This window comes from Pan paniscus, chromosome X (genome assembly GCF_029289425.2).
Source record: "Pan paniscus chromosome X, NHGRI_mPanPan1-v2.0_pri, whole genome shotgun sequence".
NCBI classification, from domain to species: Eukaryota; Metazoa; Chordata; class Mammalia; order Primates; family Hominidae; genus Pan; species Pan paniscus.
Genome location: NC_073272.2, coordinates 91,139,303 through 91,148,664, shown reverse-complemented (window position 1 = coordinate 91,148,664; position 9,362 = coordinate 91,139,303). Strand labels below are relative to the sequence as shown.

At 37.5% G+C, this 9,362-nt stretch overlaps 1 pseudogene; it reads left to right on the top strand.

Moving 5' to 3' along the window:
* The first annotated feature begins 1,945 nt into the window (after positions 1-1,945).
* LOC100973476 (SERPINE1 mRNA-binding protein 1-like) lies at positions 1,946-8,867 on the top strand (annotated as a pseudogene).
* Positions 8,868-9,362: the final 495 nt, after the last annotated feature.

Below are 9,362 nucleotides of genomic sequence, written 5' to 3'. Positions count from 1 at the left end.
AAGGTAAAGTTGCAGATTCCAATTTGCTTTGTTACCCATATGGTCTAGTTGCCGTTCCCCATCTTGTATCTGTGATGGTAGTCAACTGGAGGAAGAGAAAGATGCCACCCCTAAGGTTGGTTGAAAATAGAGGATGTTTGAAAATAGACTGGTAGTAGCCAGAAACTAGGATTATGGAGTGCCTGAGGGTCAGATTCCTTCACATTTGATGGTCACTGACAACCATTTTCCATTACTGAACTTAAACAATAGTGTGTTCTCTGAAACTATGGCCAACACAGTCAGAGAGGAAAACATACTTTTTCCAAATGAGAAAAAAATACACATTACAGACACTCTTTGTACAGGGTCTTAATACTGCTTCCTATAATGATTACTCCAAGCTACTTGAAGACACCATACCGAGCATCTCAGTGAAAGCTAGTATAGGGCACTATGTATTTTTCTAAAACGTTGTTTTATAAATATCTTTTAATCTGTTTGTAAAGTAGAAGAACCAAGAATAATAAAAACTGATGCTTTAGTATAGGCTTTTCAGAGTAAAAAAAAAAAAAACAGTGCAAACGCAGTCAGCAAACATTTGATTTTAAAACCTTACTTTTTTATTAAAGGGAAATATGTATTCCAATATGTGAAAAGAAATATAACTAAAACATGTAGAAATCTAGCTTCCTCATTCATTTTCCCTTATATAGGAAAAGAAGGGGGAGTGGATATTATGTGTATAATATAGTGGAAGGGGGAAGATTTAAGAAGAGGAGAATGTGAAAATTCTACTGTAAATCATTCATTTAATCAATTAATTATTGAAGCAATAATATTTATTTAAAATTAAGCATAGCATTTTACCTAACTTAAATACTCACTGTAGAAGAAAACTAGGTGGATTGAAAGATTAAAGTCAAAAAAGTATTTCATTACATGTTTGTTTAACAACAAAATTAATGAGTTAAAATAAGATGCATGTTACATTATGAAACATATCATCAAGTGTAAAGAATAAGAAATTGGAATGATTGAGGGGACACAAACAATTATAAAGTGGCAGAAAATATGTGGTCATTTCAGATAGTCATAAATGCTATCAATAAAATAAAACAAGATAAGGGATTACTTTAAATAAGATGTTTAGGGAGCAAAGGCTACAATCCAGTGAGAGTGAGTCATGCAAGTACCTGAAGGAGGTTCAGTGCAGTTGACTTGGTAAAGACTGGCTACTAACATGACAGTAAAAGCCATTTATTCGTGATACTGTCAATATGTAGTCAACTATATGCCTTGGTTTTTGTTGCAATCATTTAGAAAGGAACACTTCTTTTAAATAAGAAAAGAATCAGAGTATGCAGCATGGTTGTTAGATTCAGAGCCCAAGCCTCAAAGCATACCAGATTGCATTTGAAGTAGATATCAGAGAAATATGGAATTCACACCCAAAATTCACAATTCCAGTCTTTCTGTTAATGTCTTTAATCTTTCTCTGCTTTCTCTATTATCAAGAGCCCTGGTTATAGTACCTAGGTTCTAAAAATTCTAGCATCTTTTTAAGCTGAAATCCTGCTTATTAAAGCCTCTTTGTTTTGAGACAGGGTCTCGCCCTGTCACCCAGGCTGGAATGCAGTGACACAATCATAGCTCACTGCAACCTTTACTTCATCAGCCCAAGCAATCCTCCCTTCTCAGCCTCCCAAGTAGCTGGGACAACAGGCATGCACCACCATGCCCAGTTAATATATATGTTTTTTTTATTTTTGTAGAGATGGGGCCTGACTATGTTGCCCAGGCTGGTCTTGAACTCCTGGACTCTGGTGATCCTCTCACTTCAGCCTCCCTAGGTGCTGGGATTACAGGTGTGATCCACACCCCCAGACTTAAAGCCACTTTTATTAATACTAATGCTGATAACAATAACACCAGCAGCCTCTGACATTTATTAGGTGGTTATAATATGTCAAGCACTGTACTAGGCACATTTACTCGTATTATTTCATATAACTTTCACACCTTCGTGGAAAGGTAAGTATCATCTCAATTGTATAGATGAGAAAGGTGAGACTCTGAAAGATGCGGTAATTTACCCCAAATCTAAGTAGGTAGTAAGTAGAAGTATCCAAGTCTTCCTAACTTCAAAACCTGTGTTCCTTCTTTATCACCCTTTTGTCTTTTTTTTCAGCTCAGTTCTCAGTTGTAGACAAGGAATTATGAAAATATTTGAGCAATGAAGGGAGGGGAAAGATTATAGTAGAGGGTAAGTTGGGATACAAAAAGGAAGATGTAGAATATGAGAGTAGAGAGTTTACATATTTTCTAATAAGCAACAAGAAGCAAAGGAAGGATTTTAGTGGTTGTGGCATAATAAACTTTTATTACATACTGGTGTTTTACAGGATGAATTATAGGAGATAGAGTGGAAAGAAGTTAGGACACAGGAAGAATAGCTGGGAAGCTGGGAAGAAAATGTAATGATGAGATGTCTGACTTAAAATAATGCTACTGTAATAACAAGGAAGGGAAATGGGATACCTTAAAAAAGAGTCAGGAGGGCTTGATGACTGGATAATATTTCTATAAATTCTCTTAGAAATATAAAACAATCATGACTTTTGGGCTGAAATGGAGCAAGGGAAAAGGAAATATCAGAAAACATTTAAAGATATTTAGCCCAAATAACTTGATTTATAGTAACAACATCCCAGAGACTTCATGGGATTATATTTAATATTGAACATGTATTGATTTAGTCACATTAAATTTGTTCACATTAAACTATTATTTCTTATTACATAAACTTTCAAACAGTTATTTTCAAAAAATCTACAAGTCATTATTATTACTGTTACTTCTTTAATTATTCAGTTTGCTCGCTGAATAATTTTACAGACGAGAGCTGTCTTACTTCAGCCCACTCTTAACAGAATACCATAGATTGGGTGACTTAAATAACAGAATATTTTTTCATGCATTTCTGGAGGCTGGAAAGTACAACATCAAAGCACTTGCAGATCTGGTGTCTGGAGAGGGCACTCTTTCTGGTTTGCAGATTGCCATATTGTCATATCCTCACATGGTGGGGAACAAAGAGAGAAAGGAAGTTGACTCCTGTCTTTTTACAATGGCCTCAACTTCCTGATCTGATCACCTACCAAAGGTCTCTCCTTCTGATATCATCACATGAGGGGTTAAAATTTCAACATAAAATTTTTGGGGAACATGAACATTCAGTCCATAGTCTGAGCCAGAATTTCTTCTTAGATTTTTCATATGTGTACCTTGATAAAATAACAATCCATTTAAATGTGTTTACCCTTTACCTGGCAAATATTTTAGTAGTAAAACTTTTGGAATATTTATTATGAAAATACATGATGTAGACATTATAAATTTATAAAATTTAATATTTGACATAGTTCCCCCAACATGTCTTTACTGTTTTGCTCTTTTAAGGATTTTCATCATTTTTTTTAAAAGGCCTACTCTTCACTGTGATTTTAGCTGCTTTCCTAAAAAAAAAAAAAGGAATAAAATGTTGACAGCAACCATATTAAAATATTTCTTATTCTTCTTATATGTGAAGAAGAAAATCTACTGGTTTTTACATAGCAGGTATTATGTTGTTAATTTGTGAAATATGGAATCTGAAATATATGAGCTTCTGGAAATTTTATAAGTGCTTATGTATTCAAACATTTTTGTCTAAATTAACATTAGTACAGAATTTAAAAGTCAGTAGTCAACTTAATTTCAGGCTTGCTAAAATGGATAATGAATATCTTTAGGATAATTTATGTAAATATCCTTCTTAAACATGATAAACATGTATTTACATATTGTATATAATGTCCGGAATGTTCAAGAAATAAACTTAGTAAACATTATCACCTTCATCATCATCTTCTCCACCTTCATCATGCTTAAATATTATCATGGTTATATTTTATATTTAAACAATGAAATTCAGATCAAAAGATTAGTCTGACAAAAACAAAGTTATTTCAGTAGAAATATCTGGAAAAACATCCCTGCCACTATTAGCTTACACAATAACAAAATACTATTCAACAAGTTCTTCATAGGCTATCAAAAGGAAATATTATTTTTTCTATAGGAACTATAATATATAAATGAGAGAAGGAGAATATGTATGCATTTCAGTCATATTTAACAAAATAAGAGGAAAGCTGAATGTCTTTAGTGACTTGGCATTATCACCAAATTATAATTTCACCAGACTCTAAGAAACAGTTTAATAGACACAGTAATGGTTGATGCATTTTAACTCTTAAATAACTTGGCTTATAATGTGAATAAGTTGTATTACTATGTTAATGGCTTTAACAGGTTCGTGAACACTTGGAGGTATCGGGAGGGTAGCATGCCTGGGTAGGGCACAGAAGCTCTGTGACCCTTCCTCCATACCTTGCCCTATGTTTCTGTTTCATCTGACTGTTTCTGAGCTGCATCCTTTTATAATAAACAAGTAATCTATTAAGTTAATTCTTTTCTTGGGTTCTGTGAGCCATTCTAACAAATGATCAAACCCGAGGATAATCATGGAAATGTCTGTTTTCTAGCTGGTTGGTCATAAGCACAGATGGCACTTGGATTTGTGATTGGCATCTAAAGTGAGGGCAATCTTGTGGAACTCAACCCTTAACCTGATGCTAACTCCAGATAGATAGTGTCAGATTTAGTTAAATTGTAGGACACTTAGCTGGTGTCTACAAAGAATTAAATAATTTATTGGTGAGAGAAAGAAACCACACATCTGATGATGTCAGAGTATACAGAAAAAATAATTGGTTTCTCCTATACACTCTGCTTTACAGCTTATTGCCATAATTTGTGGTAAAGTAATTCTTACCACCCTATTGTGTCTGGAGTTGGTTCCTTTCAGTGGGTTCTCAGTCTCGCCAACTTCAAGAATGAAACCGTGGACCTTTGTGGTGAGTGTTACAGCTCTTAAAGGTGGCAGGGACCCAAAGAGTGAGCAGCAGCAAGATTTATTGTGAAGCGTGAAAGAACAAAGCTTTCACAGCATGGAAAGGGACCTGAGTGGGTTGTCACTGCTGGCTGGAGAGGCCTGCTTTTATTCCTTTATTTGTCCCTGTCCACATCCTGCTGATTGGCCCATTTTACAGAGTGCTGATTGATGCATTTACAATCCTTTAGCTAGACACAGAGCGCTGATTGGTGCGTTTTTACAGAGTGCTGATTGGTGCATTTACAACCCTCTAGCCAGACACAGAGCACTGATTGGTGCGTTTTACAATCCTTTTGTAAGAGAAAAGTTCTCCAAGTCCCCACTCTACCCAGGAAGTCCAGCTGGCTTCACCTGTCACTATTACAGCATGCCAAATCAGTTATATAATGTTTTCACATTGTAGTTGTTAAAGGAAGAGCAAATATCAGTTTTTTAAAATTACCTAAATTACAATTCCTTCTTTTATTCATTGACAAAATATTTAGTGACTACCTCTCTCCTGCTTCTTTTAGTGAGTATATAAAATAGCCAACTACTAGTCCAGGAGCTGGCATTAACCTGAAAAGGAAAATAAAGGTGATTTCTTCAAGCCAGAGTCTCGATGGAAAATTCAAAGAAATAGTCTATCAATTACAAAATGTGATAAAGGTGTATGACAGAAAAACAAGTGCACAGACATAATACCTAATATGTAGTGGGCAAAGAACTCACAAAGAAAGAGGTAGAAATGAGGAAAAGAAAGAAGGATATAAGTAGGATCTCACCAGTAATAAAGAAAATGCAAATCAAAATACATATCAATTTCCAGTCTGGACAAGATGGAACAGATATATTTTATCTTTCTTCTCTCCACTAAGTACAATAAAAAACCCTGGGCATGATACAAGAAGCAATCAAACAACTCTGAAAAGGTGATAAAGTAGGTGTATTGGTTTGAAACCCTGGGACTGGTGACACACCATAGCAGCAGAGCATCACACCTCCTCCCACAGAACAAAATGTGACTCAGACCTAGCATTTTCAAAAGCCAAGTCCAGTCATAGAAGGCAGCCCAGATAGGCCCATTCTTTCATCTAACAACACACTAAGGAAGTCTGACGTCATCAACAAGGAGGATTGATTAGGAGCCCTAAGAACAATAAGCAGCCAAAAAAAGTGCTTTCCTTTCTTGCAGGACTGAGAATTTCCTTCCCCCACTGAGAGATACTGAGGGGACAGAGGCAAGAAGGATCTTGCAAAAATGAATGGTGTGGCCCAGAAAGTCTCTCTTTTCAGGGTCTGAGAGTTCCATACCCTTCTCAGAGATACAAGGGAAATCGTGAGACCCAGGTAAGGAGATCCCACCTCAACAAGGGTCCTGGCCCAACAAGCTCTCTCAATCCCCCTCAGGTAAGGCAGATCCTGCCAAAACAAATACCAAGCCAGAGAATCCTCCTCTCTCCCACAGGCCTCACAGTCTCTTCCCCTGCTGGGATACAAAGTGTCAGGCAGGTACGATGGGCAGGAAGAGCCCAGCCACAGTGGACGGTCATTCTCAGAAAGTCTCTTTTTCTCAATGGGCCTGAAAATACCCTCTTCCACCCAGAGACACAGGGGCAACTTGAAGGCCTTGGTAGGAATTCTTAGGAACCAGTAATATTGTTAAGGAAACCTCTTCATCTCAGGGGACCTGGGACTCCCTTTTCCCATGGAAAGACACTGGCCAAGGAAAATCCCTTCTGCAACTATAGCCATTGCTGTCATGGACAAGTAGGAGATAAGTATCACATAAACTGAAAAAAACAAAATAACACAACAAAGCCTCTGAAAATATACTGTCATAGAAACCACAGTCCAGAAAAGTAGACCAGAATCTGCATGCTGACTATAAACAGAATGAAGATCTGATGAAATTAAAGATATAAATAGACCCAGAGTCTGCTGGCATAATAGAAGAAATATTCAGGATACAGTTGAAAATCACTGGTCACACTAAGAATAAAGAAAATCACTACTTAAATGAGAGGAAACAATCAACTGATGCCAACATTGAGACAAATCAGATGTTGTTAATCGTCAAATTATCTAACAAGGATTTCAAAGCACACATCATAAAAATATTTCAGCAGTGCATTACAAAGTCTCCTGAAACAAATGGAAAATAGAATATTTTGAAATGAAATAACTTATAAAAAATGGAAATTTTAGAAAAATACATTAACAGAAAAAAAAGCTTGAATGAACTGTAAGAGAAAGAAGTCACTGAACTTTAGGATAGATCAACAGCATTCACCCATTCTGAACAAGAGAGGAAACAGATTTTTTTTTTCAGAGAGCCAAAATATATAATGATTTGCATCTTTGTAGCCCAACAAGAGAGAAGGGTTGAAAGACTATATAGGGAAATAATAGTTTAAAACATCCCAAACTTGGTGCAAAACAGTAATTCGGAGATTCAATAATATGAATGTACTTTAATTAGATAAACTCAAAGAAATTCACATATCATAATTAAATTTCTGAAAACTAAAGACAATATTAAATACGGAAAGCAGCTAGAGAAAAATGATGCATTGCTGTTAGGAGAATACCAATATCCTAATGATAGTGGATTTCTCACCATAAATTATGAAGCCAAAATCTAAAGTGTCATAAGATCTTGTGGGAAGAACTGAAGAAGGTGATCTTGCTTCTGCACAGCCAGCTGCAATCCATTGAGGAACATGCCTCTGAGCCACCATTGTGCCTGGCCATTTACAGGAATGCTTCACCTGCATGGTCATCAGCCCATTTAACCAGTTCTTTGAAGACGAATTGGACCCATTCAAGGTGCTGAAGGCAGCTGAGAACTAGAGAAAATAAGCCAACGGGGGTGTCACTGGGGGTGCTGGGGCCAAAAGCTCATCTCAGGCCATGGCCCAGACCAACTCCAATGCCACGGACAAACAGTTGTATAAAGAGTCTCAGAAAGACAGCAAGAACCCACTTGCCCCAAAAGTTGGCATGGTTGGCAAGAGGACATATAGTGCCCATGGAGGTTAAGAAAGAAGGAATAAGGTGAATTGGAAGAAGACCCAATCAACAACTGCAAGGTGAAGGGAAAATAATTGAGATAAGACGGGGAAAGGCAACCACCTCATGAAGGAAGATTTGAAAAACCACTTGAAAAGGGTGAAAGAGGAAAATTTTATCTGATAGACCTATCATTGACCAACCCATTCGAGGCTGTGGTGGCCTTGGAAGAAGTAGAGAGGGCTGTCAAAGTGAAATGGGCCAAGGGTATGGATTTGATTTTTATGGTAAATGTGAATTTGATAGGCATGCTGGTAGGCATGCTGGAAGGCATAGATCTAGCCTGAAGCACAAGGACAAACATGGAGGTAGTGGATTTTACAACTGGGGAACTGTAAATGATAAGTTAACTGACTTGGATTAATCAAATATGACCTAGGAAACACCTGAAGGTGAAGAACTTCCAGTGGCAGACACTGAAAATAAGGAGAAGGAAGTTTAAGAGGTAAAAAAGAGGGTCCAAAAGAGATGACTTTGGATAAGTGGAATGCTATTCAAAATAAGGACTGGCCAAAAGTAGAATTTAATATCCAAAAACAAAACAAAGGTACTGATTGATGGGCACTGGAAGAAGAGATGTGCGTGCGCTTCATAAATCAAAGAGTAAAGAGATTCATGCTGAACTTGTCATTAAGGACCATCGTTTTTGAAAGCCAGCAAATGATAAAATGTCTCAGCGGGAGATCAATTTTGGAGACCTTGGCCCTCGAGGACTTGGTGGGAGGGGAAGACAAGGTGAATGTGTGGTGGACCTCAGAACCTCAGCAGCACAACTGACAAGTCAGGTGCTTCTGTTCCTGATGTGGATGACCCAGAGGCATTTCCAGCTCTGGCTTAACTGAATGCAATAAAACAACCATGGTTCCTTTGTGGAATTTCCTGTTCAATGCCTTTGCATGCTTAAGGATTCGAAACAATGAAGAAATCATGTTTTAAAAAGGCTGTCATTCACACAATTCACACTTAAAGACTGAATTGTATCTGTTTTAAAAATGAACTTCTCGGCGGCGCGGTGGCTCATGCCTGTGATCCCGGCACTTTGGGAGACCAAGGCGGGCGGATCACGAGGTCAGGAGATTGAGGCCATCTTGGTTAACACGGTGAAATCCCGTCTGTACTAAAAATACAAAAAATTAGCCGGGCGTGGTGGCGGGCGCCTGTAGTCCCAGCTACTCGGCAGGCTGAGGCAGGAGAATGGCGTGAACTCGGAAGGCCGCTGTTGCAGTGAGCCGAGATAGCGCCACTACACTCCAGCCTGGGCGACAGAGCGAGACTCCGTTTCAAAAAAAAAAAAAAAAAAAGAACTTCTCTCACTACATAAAATTAACAAATA